The sequence below is a fragment of the Lolium rigidum genome, chromosome 1 (assembly GCF_022539505.1).
Source record: "Lolium rigidum isolate FL_2022 chromosome 1, APGP_CSIRO_Lrig_0.1, whole genome shotgun sequence".
Taxonomy (NCBI): domain Eukaryota; kingdom Viridiplantae; phylum Streptophyta; class Magnoliopsida; order Poales; family Poaceae; genus Lolium; species Lolium rigidum.
Window position 1 is genome coordinate 28,636,569 of NC_061508.1, and position 17,289 is coordinate 28,653,857.

The window sequence follows — 17,289 nt, forward strand, 5'->3', positions numbered from 1 at the left end:
AACGAAGCATCGGAGCGAGTGGAGCGGAAGCCGAGCTGATGAAGGAACGATGCGATGCGCTGGTACCAAGCGCGAGGCGCCTGCTTTAGCCCATACAAGGACCGAGAGAGCAGGCAAAGGTGATCTGGATGATCGGAGTCGACGAACCCAATAGGTTGCTGACAGAACACCTGCTCCTCAAGATGACCATGAAGAAAAGCATTAGAGACGTCCATCTGGTGCACCAACCACCCGCGAGAGACAGCGAGCTGAAGAACCGTACGGATGGTGCCGGGTTTAACAACGGGCGCAAAGGTGTCATGGAAGTCAACACCTTCGCGCTGCCGGAAACCACGAACCACCCAGCGAGCCTTGTGACGATCAAGTGTACCATCCGGATGAAACTTGTGCTTGAAGACCCACTTCCCAGTGATGACATTGGCCCGAGGTGGGCGAGGAACAAGCTGCCACATCTTGTTGCGCTGCAACGCGTCGAACTCTTCCTGCATGGCGGCAAGCCACAAGGGATCGCGAAGAGCCTCCTGAGCGGAGACGGGAAGCGGAGCCGGCTTCCCGGAGCTCGATGTCGAGGCGGCACAGGCGTACTCGTCTGCAGGGTACCGCGTGGCCGAGCGGTGGATGCCGGCGCGAGCACGCGTCATGGGGCCAGCCGAGGCACCGGTCTGGCCGGGCGGGAGGCCGGTCATGCCGGCGGGGGTGCTGGTCTGGCCAGGCGGGAGGCCGGTCATGCCAGCGGGGACGCCGGTCTGGCTGGGCAGGAAGCCGGTTGGGCCGGCCTGGACACCGGGCGGGAGAGCAGCCTGGTTTGGCCGGGCGTCCGAGGCTACGCTCGAGGATGACGAGGCGGGGCTCAAGGGTGGCGTAGCAGCAGCGCCCAAGCTAGGACCCGGCCGGGCCGGCGTGGAGGGGACGCCCGAGGTAGAGCTCGAGGGCGTCGAGGCGGTGACCGAGCTAGGGCTCGAGGGCACCGCGGTGGCCGGGCCAAGCATGGCGGAGGGCGGAGGCCGCCACGTGGGGTCGCTCGGAGACGAGGACGGAAGCACCACCTGTTCCTGGGCAAAGGGAAAACAATGCTCATCAAAGTAAACGTGCCGGGATGTGAGTACCCATTGGGACACGGGATCATAGCACCGATAGCCTTTAGTGTTAGCCGGGTAACCGAGGAAGTAGCACGGAATGGAGCGCGGAGCGAGTTTATGAGGTGCGGTGGCGATGGTGCTGGGGTAACAACGACATCCGAAAATCCAAAGGCCATCGTAGGATGGAGGAGAACCATAAAGGAGATGGTGACGTGCATAGTTCCATCGGGTACGACATGGACGAAGGTTAATGAGGAGGGTGGCGGTGGCTAAGCCGTCGGGCCAAAAGGTGGGAGGGACATGGGCGTGAAAAAGAAGGGTGCGAACGTAGTCATTAAGGGTGCGGAGAACGCGCTCGGCACGGCCATTCTGCTGCGAGGTGTAGGGACATGTGAGACGGAAGATGGTGCCGCGAGAAGAGAGAAGGTGGCGAACGGCGGTGTTATCGAACTCTTTTCCATTATCTGTCCGGAGAGCATGTATAGGACGACCAAACTGGGTGGACACGTATGTGTAAAAGGCGGAAAGGGTGGTGGCAACGTCGGACTTGTGGCGAAGAGGAAAAGTCCAAACAAAGTGAGAATAGTCATCGAGAATAACGAGATAATAAAGAAAACCGAAATTACTAGCAATCAGGGAGGTCCATACATCACTATGAATTAACTGAAAGGGTAAAGATGCAACTGTGGAAGACGAACTAAATGGTAGACGGACATGTTTGCCCAGAAGACATGCTTCACAAGTATGAGCAGCCGTTTTATTACATGAAAAGGAAAAGCCCCGCAGTATGTGACGAAGTGCGGTGGAGTTAGGATGACCAAGACGAGCGTCCCAAAGGTCGATGCCAGCGGAGAAAGCACGAGGTCCGGAGCGTGATGAAGATGACTGGACCGGGTAGAGATCTCCATGGCTCTCACATCGGTGGAGTACCATACGGGTACGGGCATCCTTAACAGAGAAACCAAAAGCGTCAAATTCCACAGTTACAAAATTATCACGAGAAAGAGTTTTGACAGAAACTAGATTATGATGAAGTTCAGGAGAGACAATGACATTATTAAGAGACAAAGGTTTAGACGTGGATGGAAAATTAGTGGAACCAATGTGGGTAATAGGGAGACTGGCGCCGTTACCGACGATGATGCGGGAAGTGGTGGAAGTCGGATAGGAACAAGATAGGTTATCCGGGTAAGAGGCCATGTGGGAGGAGGCGCCGGTGTCCATGATCCAATCGCCCCCGCCGACGTAGGGAGCGGCGGTGTGTGCCTGTTGAAGAGCCGCGACCAGCGCAGGGTCCCAACCTGCCTGCTGGGGAGGCGTCGAAGTGCGCCTGGTGGGCATGTGTACGGGGGCCAAGCAGACCCGGAGCTGGAGGGGCACGGGCGCCGTGGCCAAGCCCAGCGGCGAGGGCGGTGTGAGGGGCACGGGCGCGCTGGTTCGCCATGCGGCGGTCTTCGAGACGAAGGTACGAGACTGCGCGCTCGAAAGTAGGGTTAGTCATGAGTGTGAGATTAGTGGCGGCGTTACCAAGATCCTCGCTGGGACCGGCGGTGAGCGTGGAGAGGAGGATCTGGTCCCCCATCATGAAACCGAGGTCCTGAAGCTCGTCGGCGATGGCCTTGAGGCGCAGGCAGTAGGCGTCCAGGGAGAGGGCGCCCTGGGGAATGCCGAAGAACTCCTGCTGCAAGAAGACGACACACTGGAGCTTGTTGTCGGTGAAGAGCCCGTGTACCTTCGTCCAAACCGTGCGAGCATCATCGCCGTCGCAAACGACGGTCTTGAAGATGTCCAGCGCGATGTTGAGGAAGAGCCAGCGGGTGATGGTGGCATCGATCGCCATCCAGTCATTGTCACGCTGCATGGAGAGGAGGTCGGTGGTGCCGTCGATGTGGTCGTGGAGATTGTACTCGCGGAAGAGGAGGTAGAAGTATGTCTTCCATGGATGAAAATTCTTGTCGGCGTGGGAAAGCTTGATGGGTACGTGGGCGGTGATGGGGACGTCCCGGATGAGGGAGGGGGTGGGGGCAATGGAGGCGGAGGATGGGGAAGAGGCGAAGGGGTTGGTGGCGTCCGAGAGGGAGGACATGGTGGTGGTGGCCGGTAGGGTGGAGGAGGAGGGGTTGGGGGCGGCGGCGCAAGAGGAGGGGTGGCGCGCGGCTAGGGAGAGGGGAGAAGCGGTGGCCGAGTAGGGTTGGAGAGGGGCGGCGGCCAGCTAGGGTTGAAGAGGGGGCGGCGGCCGGGAGGGGAGATGTGTCGGCCGGCTAGGGTTAGGTTAGGACCGTGGGGGTGTCTGATACCATGTAGAAAGCTTGTGTTGCACGATGTATTACTCTGGTGCATATGCGCACATATATATAGGTACCGAATTGAATTTCCGCAATGTGGGCCACCACGTCCTCAACTATACAAAGAAGGAAGGGGCCATAAGGAAAGAAATAATACACAAGAATACACCAGAGAATATTCCTCAACGTAATTCCCTAAAACATTACGGATGCACACAGCTAAAAAAAGAGAAAATAAACTGGGATTGACTGAGCTACTAATTTGAGAAAAATCTCTTTTGCAATGCTTTATTTTTTTCTCACCATTTAATACATCCACCAAACGTCAGTAGTAAGGGAATTCGGTACGTTGTCCACAAAAAATAGTTCATATAATTGTCTATAAGCAATAGAAAATAATTTTTCTCTTCTTCGATGATTGAATATCAATAGTATATGTGGATCCCATATTAACGTTAAAGTTCACTTTATACATAGTGGAAGATTTCACAAGATAAGTGAAACCCGGTTTATGGCAAACTACACCTTATAAATATGAAATGTCCAAGTGCTTGTAGCATTTGTAGTTGTCCCCGCCCATCCCAAGGACGCCCATCCCATGCTCAAAATGAAAAGATGAAAAAATTCGGGAACTCAATTGGGCTCCCAGATGCATATACTTTTAACTACCAAAACAAGCATATTTTAAATGTTAGAAAATTTTAATAAATAATTCCATATGTACATCTCGACAATCTATGTGTGTTCATAAGGTTTTGAGAAAGTCGATATTTTTTAGGTTGATGCAAAAAGACAAAATATATCTTACAAAAAGCCTCATTTTTATCACCAATTTTTTTCATAGCCCAACGACAAGTCGAATTTTAGCGCACGTAGCATACGAAGATGTACACCCGAATTTTTTATTTGAAGTTTTTTACATTTCAAAATATATTGAAGATGCATTTCAAAATAAAGAAAACATATATATCCAGACGAAATATCACTCCCAAAAAATATTTGTACAAGAACCTTCTCACAAAATGGAAGAAATGCTCCCGCTAGTGCTACACTGGACTGCTAACAATAGTAATGATTTATGTTAATCACACAATATGTTCATATAGAAAATTCACTGATAAATATTTTTTGATATATGTTAATATAGCCAATTTACTAATAAACATTTTTACAAGTATTGTCTGCTCCCCGCGTCGCAACCCAGGAAAACAATAGGGGTGACCCACGTGCCACAGAAGCCTCCACAAACGTCGGTTCCACTCGTCGCCACCACAACCCAGCTACCAAAGGTGGCCTAGGGTTGGTGGCCTATGAAGACGAGGCAGCTGGGGCAACGACGGTTGTCTTGTCTATGTGTGTCGACCAAGATGACATCCCTGCATTGTGGTGGTGGTCGAGGTTTCCTCCGGTGGTATATTGTGAGTTTTCGGCGGCGAAAGCACGGGTGTGGGCCCCCAAGATTTGGCGAAACCCTAGCAACCCCAAAGCGCCCTCTTTGTCGCCTCTACTCCCAGTTGTGGACGAAGGAGGCTGTCAGCCCTCCCATACTCTGATGCCACTGGAGGAGGAATTTTTTGTCCTAAATAGCCCGGTTTGAAAACTTTAGAGCACTTTTGGCCCCTTTCGAAACATAAATACTTCTATGGCCCTTTTTAGTCATGCCATGCAGGATGAAGGTGGAGGTCAAGTGAAAGAGCATGGAACCCCCATGCGTAGTTTTGGTAATTAATGTTCCTATGGACTAATGTTTGCATTGAGTTATATTTGTAAGAGTTGTCCATAGGTAATGCTTGAACCATATGTTGGCTTCAAGGTTGCAATAAGAAGAAATGAGGTGCAAGTTCAAGATGAGCCAACTTGAAGAGAGATCGCTTAAAGCTTGCCATTCATATGGTGTTCATGGATATGTGAAGATGCCCCGAAGAAGGAGCTCTCCATAGTGGAGTGTGGGGGAGCAATCCGAAAGACTTCATCAAGCAAGCACAATCAACAAAGACGTTCCATCTTGTTGCGGTCAAGATCAGAATCATCGAGCTCAAGTGAAATGCGCAAGGTTAATGTTTGCTCTTAATAGGATTTATTTTCTTACCGGTCTCATGGTTTAGTTGAGAGACCGGTTTATAGGATAGTGGTTGTACTATCAAGAAGGCTCTCGAGTGAGTAACTCGATCGTATCGTTCATAGAGAGCTCAAACCGTTGCATCCTTGCATCATCTTTCTTGGTTCTTATTTGGATCTTATCCATGTGGTATTTTAGAGCTTGTGGTTATTTTCATGACAATCTCTAGTTCATCGAAAACGGTTTGGCATGTATCACACGTTGGGTTTTCGAGTTTGGTGATTTTCTCGGTTTCTCGTATTCAGTGGTTGCACCTCTAAAATTCATAGAAATCATCCACCACTTGTTTCCATAATTTTTTGGGTAGATCTTGTCACCCTCTTTCCAACAAAATTGGTTTCACTCAATTCGGAGTTCCCAAACTCAAGATATTAATGTTACAAGATTGTCTATTTTGCTTTAAAAAGAAAAAGGGGAGACAATTTTGGGCCGTGCAGTAGTACCGCTGGCAGTACAGGCCCACTACCGCGCCCAATTTTTTGTCCACTGTTTTTTTAGCGGTAGCTGAGAAGTATCGGGCTGGTAGTACCGCCCAGACCTATAGGCGGTAGTACCGCTGGGTGGGACGGTACTACCGCCTGCCCATCTCCTTCCAAGGCCTTGCACGCGTGTAGCTCCCCGCTCGCCCGCACACACGCGCTCGCTCCTGCCTCCTTCCCCCGGTCCTCTTTTTTCCTTCGCTCGCTGGCCTCTCCCCTGGCCGCTTTTCCTTGTTCTGATTCTTGGTTGGCTTGCTGGGTTGGGCTAGGGCGGTAGTACCGTGACCCACACGGTACTACCAGCCCATGGACGAATTCTCCCCCACCCCCAACGGGCAGAAAATTGAGGCCACCTATTTAAGAAATGAAAGGACGAGATGTCGCCTAGAGGGGGGTGAATAGGCGTTTAAAAACTCTTATGGATTTGGCTTGTGAGAATGCGGAATTAAACTATGTTTATTCTACAAGCACAAACCCTAAATATGCTAGGCTCAACTAAGTGCAACAACAACAACTAGAGCTAAGCAAGATAGGCAAAAGATATATAGATGAGCAACAAGTGATAGCAAGATATAATAGACACTTCAAGCTCGATGGCTATCACAAGGAAAGTAAACTCGGGTATAGGAATAACCGAGGCACGCGGAGACGAATATGTATTCCCGTGTTCCCTTCCTTTGCAAGAAGGTACGTCACGTTTGGAGTGGTGGAGGTCCCACGAAGGATTCCCCAACGCCACGAAGGCTCACCTTCTTCTCCGAGCCAAACCCACGAAGGATAATGGCCCTTTTCTTATGGTTAGTTTTTCCTCCACTCCGGAGATGGCAAGCTCAAAAACCACTTCACAAGCTCCACGAAGGAGAAGCCCGGGCCTCTTCACAATCTTCTTTGAAGAGATCACCGGAGCACCAACCGCCAAGCCAACTAGGAGGTCTCCCTCCAAGAGTAACAAGCTCACGGTCTCTCACTCGAACTAATCGTGGTGGAGAGCTCAACACTATGCAATGATGCAAAGCAAGAACACTAGAGGTGTTCAAATCCTTCACACTCAAATCCCACCAAAGCAACAAATTCTAGGATGAGATTTGAGAGGAAGAACAAAGAGGAAATCAACAAATGACTCCAAGATCTAGATCCAAAGGGTTCCCCTCACTTAGAGGAGAGATGGATTGGTGGGGGTTGTAGATCTAGATCTCCTCTCTTAGATCCCTCAAGAATTAGCAGAATCATGGGGTGAATCAAGAGAGAGGGCAAGTTCTTCAAAGTCAACAATGGAGGAGAGAGAGTGGAAGAACTTATCCAGCCCAAGGTGGAAGAAGGCCTATTTATAGTCTAGGGAGAAAAATAACCGTTGGGTGAGTTTCAGCTTAGCACAGTCGAGGAGGCTGGTCAACCGGGCCTGGGGCCGGGCTGTCCGGTCCAGGTGCCGGTCAGACCGGGCCACAGGCCGGACCCGACCGGTCCAAACCGGGTCTGTGACCGGGCCATGACCGGGACACTACTGTGTCTTACAGTACATGGCCCCGGTTGGCACCAGTCCAGGGGCCGGTTTGAACCGGGCCATCCGGTGGGACGGCCGGTCACGCCGGGCGAGAAACCGGGCCAACAGTAAAACATGTTATACAAAAACTGTGATAACTTTTGTGTCCGGACCCCGATTGACATGAAACCAATTTTGTTGGAAATATGGAGACTCCTCACAGTATATTTTTAGATGTTTTTAGAGAGGGAGTCTCCCACCGTCAAGAAACGGTGAAGACGTCCAAACTCGAAAACGCAATAGAAGATGCATGCAGATTCCGGTTTCGATGAACTTGAGCTTGTTGTAAAGCTAGCAACAAGCTCAAGAACCTCTCACAGAGAAACACCAAGAAGCAATAGGGAAATGCAAAGTATGCAAAGGATTGAGCTCCCTAAGATGATGTGATCAAGTTACCCAACCGAAAGCCACTCTTGATAGTGTGGCTATCTATCCTATAATCCGGTCTCCCATCAACCACCTTGAGACCGGTAAAAATAAAACCTATCAAGGCCATACATTTGCCTTGCGCATCCCGTTTGATCTTGATGATAACTCTTCAAGCTCCACTCAAGCCGGAATGCCTCACTTGATCATTGTTGCTTCGTGAAGACTCACAAATGCTCCCCCATACACCATGATGAGAAAGCTCCATTGATGCACATCTTCACATGTCCATTATCACCAAATGGACGGCAAGCTTCAAGCATATGATCCTCTTGAGATGCTCAACTTGAACTTGCCCAACTCAACCTTGATGACGATCACCACTTGTCGTCATCCTCTCATGGGCTATATGAGATCTCACTTTTGATGCATGCCCATGGAAAGATACCTAACCCACATAGACAACACAAGAGCACATATATGATGGGTTAGTTCATGAAGCATAATTGACAAGGCTTACCATACCACGTGACTTCACGTGGCACATTCTTCATGCTTCTTGTGTTGACCAAACTTGAATCTATTCTTCACTCTTTGTATTGGTCAACCTTGTATCTTCTCATGCTCTATCATACTATCTTGAGGTGTATAAAGAATTCTTCATTTGTTTGCATGCTCTAAATCTTAGTCAACCATAGCTCAACTTATGAGAGTATCATGACACCGACTTAGAGCCATAACTTGAATTCTTCACTTGGAATCAAGCTCTCAAGATCTTGATCATTCATTGCTTATCACATAAGCTAGAGCATGGCTAATATTGAGTTCCACATAAGAACTCTATCTTCATTTCTTCTTCTTGATCATATCACATGTATATCTTAAAATTGATGATATTGATGCCAATACACAAGGTATATCTTTATCTTCATGGCATCCATACTTGAATCCAATACATGGAATACAAGTAGTACATATGAAATATTCCTTCATATAAACTCAATGAAAACATTAGTCCATAGGGGTTGCCACTAATTACCAAAACCACACATAGGGGCAATATACCCTTACAAGCAACATTCTCTCTTTTATGGTTGTCATTGCGTTTGGTGCATCGGTTGCACTTCTCCGCGCGATACGTAGAGATGAAAGTTCGTGAGTATATTACTTTAGGAGCTTGTTCCCGGAGCTTTTTTCTCTTGGGTCTTTGGACCCTAGATGGCTTAGTGGTCTTTGTGGTGTTCTTGGAGATTCCAATTAAGTTGTGAAGATTCTTCAAGAGCAAGGCCTTTGTGGCGATTTATTGGAAGGCTCCAATTTAAGTTGTGGAGATAACTCCAAACATTGTGCGGGTTCGGTGACCACCCTTAAGGCTCCACGGTGGATCGAGATCTTTCTCTTTGGTGGGAAGGGTCGAGGAGAATACGGTGAGGTATTCGTGGCGTTTGGAGTGTTTTATCCTCCACACCGCTCCAACGGAGACTAGAACTCGCAAGAGTGTGAACTTCGGGATACATCGTCGTCTCCGCATCATCTCGGTAATTTTTATACCCGATCTATTTACTTATACACTTTACATTGTGATAGTCTTCGTGCTTGAAGTTATATATTTTACTATCACATAGTTGCTTATCTTACTTAGCATAAGTTGTTGGTGCACATAGGTGAATCCTAGTTATATAGGTTTTGTGTTTGATAAATTACACGCTATTTTTATTCTGCATTTGTAAATCATATTCGTAAAAAAAAGTTAAACCGCATATTCAGTCGCCTGTATGCGGCATCCGTGTCCTTTCATCATGCCACTTTGATTGGCAAGGTTGCTCAAAATCATTTGAACCTAACCATACTAAATGGCGTGACCTACCTGTTTTCTTATCTAGAGAGTCTGAAAACATTCTCAGAGGGTTCCAAAACTTCTGTAAATTAGTCAACGTAAATGGCTTGATCTAGCTATTCTAGGGCCCAAAACAGCTAAGCCATTTCAGTCTATCCAACCTAACTATCATGAACTTTACTCCACTTTAGGCATCCTACATAGCGTGACTAAAAATGACCATAAAAGTTTTTTTAAAAATGGGAAGAGCTAAAAGTAATCTAAATTTTTGAAAAGAGCCTTTTAGGATAAAGAACTCCAGAGGAGTAGGCTTTCGGCCTAAGCATACTCTGCAGCCTTTAAATATGAAGTGATGTAGAATTTCAATGTTAAGTGTACATATCGTTGCATGATCTTGGTTCGTTTTGAATGCATGAAGTACCCATTTCTTGGATAGAGATTTGGTGCACATGGGCACCAGTGATCTCGTTTTTAAAATAAATTAAAAATCATATTTTTAAGTTTCAAAAAATTATGAAAAAAATATCTGCATATAGCCAATAATGTATCCCACAAACGTGTAAAAAATCAATTTCAAATACTTTATATTTTAAGCTACACAAAAAAGACAAAAATGCAGATCTGAGTAGTCATTTTCAAATCTAAAAAAACATGTCAGATTTGTTATTTTTGTCTGGCTCAAAGTATAAAGAATTTTGGGTTGAGATTTTTTATAATTGTGAGATATATCACTAACAATCTACAGAATTATTTTTCAGATTTTTTAATAAATAATAAATTTTTTTAATTTTTTTTTAAAATAGCGAGAGCACTGGAGCTCGGGAGTCAAAAGCACTTTTCGCCATTTCTTGGGTTTAGTTTTTCTTCAGATTTGGTCTGATTGTTAGACTGTTAAAACTGCGGTCTAAAACAGCGAAAAGTGTAGCTGCAGTTTTGCTTCAGATTCAAGGAGAATAGGTCATCTCCAACGGGCCACAGATCATGTTCATTGATGTCCACGGTCCAAAAATGTGAGGCCCAACGCCGTACCGCAAATCTAACGCGCGGTCATTTGTATCCACTTGGTTCGCATTTTTTTAGCCCAAATTTGGGCTGGGTTTGGCCTTGCGGCGGATAACCACATGACGTGTGTCATCGCTAGATTTTGCCGAGCCTCCATGTCAGCGACCGAGGTAGGCCAGAAAACGGGGTCTTCCCGTACGTGGTCCTTATTGATGGGACCCTCATTGTCTCAGTTAACTGAGATTGAGATTCTTTTTAAGTCCAAGTCACTTATAAAAAAATGTTTTAAGTTATTTTCTGTTAAAAAAGTACAATTCTGCTATAAATGTGCAACTCGATCGAGTTGCACTTTTATTTGAACTGCAGTTGTACTTTTCTGAGGTGACTGAGACTTAAGAAAATCTCAGTCAACTGAGACATAGACACACCCCCATCAGTCCCGAGTCCCGACACGTTACCTCACAATTCAAAGTAATGCCTGAAGCTTCCCCAAATCCTAGCGCGCGGAGCTTCTCGTCCATGGCGAAGGGTGGCGACGGGTGATTCCGCCCCGGTCGTAACGACCACGAGGCAAGCGAGTCGAGCGACGATGGCAATGGCGATCGCAGGCTCTTCCGCATGCCCGTTCCCAGGGCGGCACGGCCACCTCCCGCGCCACGCTCGGAGCAGCACCTGTACATGGAGACGGCCCACCCGTACGCCGAGGCAGGAGCGGCCCTGCCCTGGCCGGATTGCACCTTCCTCACGGCGGCATATGAACCAGGCCAGGGTTCCCGTCCCCGCCATCCCAACTAGCGGTCCGGCTCTCCATCGGGAGATCTTGTGCCGACGGGTTTTCCTGCCACCGAATCTACGTCGGGACCTGGCATACATGTGGACTCGCTGATGTGGGTGCGTTGTTAAGGCCAAGCACGATGCTCGGCTCCAGAGCATCGAGGCCCACCTAGAGGGCCTCAAGGACGATAACATCGATTGCATCGAGGCCCACCTGGAGGGCCCCAAGGAATATAACTACGAGAGGCAAGTGGCGCACGAGCAACTAGCGGTTCAGAGGACGACACGTCGGAGGAGTTGTTAAGATACATCTTCCCCACCCAACGGCCAGGCCACCCAAACTGGTCGTAGTACCGCGGCGCCAACATCGAATACGTCGAGCCGCTCTCATGGCTACAAGCATTCCCGCACGGTCCCTTCTTCTAGGGCGCCACCGAGGACCCGATGGAGGAGGAGGACCTCGACTACGAGCTGACGGAGGAGGAGGAGCTCATGGACGAAGCGGCCATCGTGTGTCCCATCGTACTGCTCAAAGCAGTAAGGGCTCTCCAAATGGGTTGACCTCGAAGAGGCCATCCAGCTCTCGCAGTAGGTCGTGGCTGAGCCGGCACCTCCAATACCGGAGGAGCTGTCACCCCTCCTTCATATCAAGTCTTAGAGCATCTCCATCGGGGAGACCAATAGTGCCCCAATAGCAATTTGGGGGACGGCGGCAAAACTGAGATCACACCGGTGCGCCCAATAATGCGCCAACGCGGTTACGGGCCCAATAAAATCGCCCGCAACCCCGTGTCGGCCCCTTTGCAGGGGTGCCGAAGGGCGAGCCGGCGCCTCGCGCCACGTTGGATTCTAAGTGCGGGACGAACCTATCAGTGACTCAACAGCCGTCGCCATCATAAATGCTATGCCTCGTATGCTTTGCAGCCGGTTGCCGATGAAGCCACCCACTACTAGGAAAAGGCCTAGCCGTAAGGTTGACTTCAGTGGCGCACCATGATGGCCGTGCGCCACTACTACTTAGCAGTGGCGCACCACAAAATGGTGGGCCACTTGTTACAAATGTAGTAGTGGCGCACCTTGTTTGTGGTGCACCATTACTAATTCACGGCGGGAGGCCGGCTCCACCCAAAACTAATAGTGGCGCACGTCTCCATGGTGCGCCACCTGCTACATGGCTTACTTATAGCGCATGTCTTTGTGGTGCGCCACTGCTAGGAGGTGGCCGGGGCCCTTTAGAGATGAGGGCTTTAGCAATGGCGCACTTGCTTGGTGCGCCACTACTAGCTATGGCGCACCGCCGACATGGTGCGCCACTGCTAAGTTGGGCGGGGCGTGGGTTTACGAGTAACGGGTGAGCGGTGGCGCACCACTTAGCGATGCGCCATTGCTATGTCACCCTAGCAGTGGCGCACGGCTAGGTGGTGCGCCACTGCTAACCTGGGACCATTTCCTGCTTTTCACCCTCCACTCACATGTGCCACCCACTTTCCCCAAACACTCTTCCACCACCACCTCCCACCAAATCTGGATCTGGTCGTGTTGCCCCTCCTTCCCACCTCATTTTCACCTCTTCATTCACCAAAATTAAGTTGGTAAACTTAATTTTCTTCATAGGTAACTAATGGTGAAGCTTTCTTAGCTCAATACCCTACTTAATCTCAACTTTTTACCTCATCCAACACTCTAGGTCTCACCGTATCGGTAACTTTGTTGGTTTTATGCTTTGTGTGTGAACGGTTCCGATCGTCTTGCACACACGTCATGCACATATGTTATGTGCGAAGCTCGATGATATCATGTGTACGTGCGCATGCGCGAAAAGCCTCACGTGCATGTGTGTTGTATGCGAAGCCTCCGGATCCACATGTGTGTTGTATATGCGAAGCCTCCACACATGTGTTGCATGTGTTTTTGTTTGCGGGGATTTGAAATGCGATGGAGTTGCCAATATTTTGCCGAAACGTTGATTCATTTCCGTTTCGGCGAATGTTGGGCATACTACGCATATACATGTCCTATTTTTAGGGAAGGTCATGCCAAAATTTTCTTTTGGTATGCTAAGATATCCATTTTCTCTATATCCGCGAGCGACCATGGTCCGCATGATGAGCGAAGGCGTTGTGGCTAGGTTTTTGAAAGCCGCGACGGACGAGATGATTAGAAATAACCAAAAGGAGATAAGATGTCCGTGTCGAAGATGCAAGCTAACGAGCCTTATGGACCCTAAAGCCGATATGGTGCGGGACCACCTTCTCATGCGTGGTTTCATGGATGGCTATCGGTGGGAAGGCGACGAAGATGATTATGAATTTGCTCATGGCTCTGGAGATGAAGGTAAATCACAAAATGACCGACACATCCTTCAACGACAACATGTCATTCTGGCAGGAACGTCTTCCCAAAGGTAACACGTGTCCGACTAGTATCGAGGAGGCTAAGAAAATCGTGTGTCCTCTGGATTTACCGCATGTGAAATACCATGTGTGCTTGAACGATTGCATCATTTATCGGAACGAGCACGCAGAGTGTACCATATGTCCGGAGTGCGGCGTCATTCGGTACAAGAAGGGGAAGAAAGCTCCTCGGAAGGTGGTGTGGTACTTTCCAATCACTCCTCGTCTGCAGCGGTATTTCGCGGATCCTAAGCAAGCAAAGCTAATGCGCTGGCACGCGGAGATGAGGAAGGGAGAAGATGACGCAGATGATCCGAAGAAAAAGAAAAAGGACAGGATGTTGAGACACCCTTCGGATGCTAGTCGGTAAGCTCGCTGGATGGGGTCACCGCGACGGTAGCCGCGAAATGCATGTCGACTTCAAGGGTCGAATCGCCGACTTTGAAAGAGCAAACCTAGTCACGCTACAACACATAGACGTGGTCGATCCTTGGGTGGTAGAGCACAAAACCTTCATCGCAAAGACGTACGGTGATCGGGGCCAACGGAGGACGGACGGAGATATAATCAAAGAGCACAACTCAACCTTCACGCGGTGGTTCAAGGACAAGATGCTGACGTACCCTATAGACGAGGATTCTTCTGCGGAAGAAAAACTCATATTCGCCTTGTCACAGGGCGCCGAACACAACCTGATGACATTTCGGGCGTACGATATCAACGGCTACACATTCTACACCGAGGAAAAGGACATGAAGAGCGATTATCGGAACTCCGGGTAACGATGGAGTCCTACACTCGGTGACGTCAAGCGAGAGATACTACGGAAAGATCGAGGAGATCCGGGAGCTGAGCTACGCCGGAGAGAATGTGCCGATGTTCCGTGTCAGGTGGGCCAAGAACGTCATAAAAGAAGACCGGCATTTCACCACCATGGTTATACCCGAAGCCAAATCCAAGACGGCGGGCGCAAAGGTCACCGCGAAATATGAGCCATGGGTACTAGCTTCCCAAGTGGACCAATGCTTCTTCATTACCGACCCGCAAAAGCCCAGCCGTGTTGTCGTGAGGAGAGGCAAAAGGAGCATCATCGGAATGGATGGAGCCGCCAACGAGCTAGACTTTGACCGGTACGGCGATCCGAAGATGGAAGATGACGACGACGATGATGAAGAACCATACACAACAAGAAGAAGCGGTACCACCCTACCTAAAGGCCGTCCATTCAAGAGAAGAAGTCTAGGAGTTCCGGGGCTAAATTATTCAACCGCGAGAAAGAAGGGCAAGAAGATTGTGAAAAGATAATTATGTATCATTTTCTTTTTTTGAGATCAATTATGTATCATTTTCTTGTATGAATAATGGATGTCATATTGTTAATCTACACATTGTACCGATCAAAATAGACATATAATTTATATTTTTGGATATTCTACATAATTATAATTATTTATGCCTTTTATGTTGGTGTATTATGCTATTTATTATAGTATTAAATCAATTTAAAAAAAGGGAAAAAAATTGGGGCCGCCGGGGTTCGAACACTGGCCGGCCGGGGTTAACCAAACGGGGGACGGATAGCTAGCCACGCGCGGTACGGTGCGGATCTTGTCAATAGTACGAGCCAAATTCTTTTTGACCCTATCCTAAAGTCGTAGTGGCGCACCCGTAGTGGTGCGCCATTGCTAAGCATCACCGTGGCGCACCCCTAGCGAGTGCGCCATTGCTTAGGGGGTCGGGGACTTAGCCATCCCGACCATCTCTTCTTCTCCCCATCCCCATTCCCCCCCTTCCCCAATCGATCCTCTCCTCTCCGACGGCGGCCTCCTCTCCGACGCCACCTCCCCGGCGACACGAGCGACGCCCTCACCACCACGGCGACGCCTCGGATCTCCGAAGCCACCTGCTCGCCCATCGCGCCCATTCCCCACCACCGCAACCTTCCCTTCCGCCTCGCGACGCCGCCCCTTCCCTCGATCCGCCTCGCGACGCCGCCCCGTCCCTCGATCCACCTCCCACCGGCGCCCCCCGAGCACGCCGCCACGCCCTCGATGCCACGCCGCGGAGCGGGATCACGAGGAGCACTCCGCCACGCCCTCGACGGCTGCCTCTCGCCTCGCCTCGCCGCCCACGTCCGGGACCGGGAGGAGGAGCACCACCGGGTGGAGGGCGACCTCATCCTCGACCTCGCCGCCGAGGAGCCGCACGCCCTCGACCTCCGACCGCCTCCGGCCACCATCACCGTCGCCGCGGGTGAGGCCCCTCTCCCCTCCCTCCCTCTCTAACCTAACTCGGTGCACATACATTGTTCCTTTTTTGTTCAATTTAAGGGGAAAAAAGAACACAAACTCTACTTGTTGTAACTTTGTATGCTTCACTATGTGCTAGTCTATGCACCTTATGCAAACCAAATGAGGAATTTTGATTTCACAAAAGGTGGTTCTCCTTCTGCTGAGAGCAAATGTAGTTCTTTGTAGTTCATTGGAGTTCATAGGAATGCTCTCTGTAGTGTTGAATATGTCTATGCTATGTCTCTGGTTATATGCATATCATAAAGGTAGCAACATTTCCATTGATCTTGGACTCTTGGTAGTGTAGCAAGAAAGGAAGGGGGAAAATCATGGAAAATATCATGGAAAAGCTGCTGGCTATTTGTTAGGTTGTTGCTTAGGTGCTTGCTGTCTGTTAGATGTTGCTTAGGTGCTTGCTGCTGCTGTTAGGTTCACAATTGCTGCTACGCTTAGGAGCGAGTAGTGTTGTTGCTTAAAATTGATTTAGTAACTCACAAGTGAAATTTGAACACCTTGAACTGCAAGCCTGCTGCTTAGTAACTCACAATTGCATGCTATTAAGAGCATTGTTACATGTAAAGTACACTTGTTTATAAATCAAAACTCACAATCTTCCCATAGCCTATTGTTTATAAATCGAACCTGTGTCCAGATGTTCACATTTTTTGTAATTCAGTTTGCTGACATTATTAGTAGTAAAATGAAATCACTTCGGACTGTTGTAAGCCCATGACTTGAGTAGCAAAACTCTCTAATCACAATCTGTCACTTCTACAGATTTTCCAAGTTTTTATTGGTAGCAACCATGCATTTCATGTTGGTTTAGCTTATAAGTGTTCAAAATGTTCTTACATGTTGTAACCCTAAAGATCTACTTGGTAAATATGCTACATTATTTTCTTTTGGTTGAGGGATTGCTTGAAGTCTCCTCTAAATTAGTGTATGAAATCGTTATAGCTTCATCCAAGCTGGTTCTTTCTGTCCTGAAAGCACCAGGAGAGTAAGACCTCTTATAATTGATATTGCCCTATTGTACTTGTGAAGTTTTAGGCTTAATAACAGAAAGAAATAAGGAATTAATAGAGAGAACACCAAGTTAAAAACAATTTGAGATTTTTAAACCT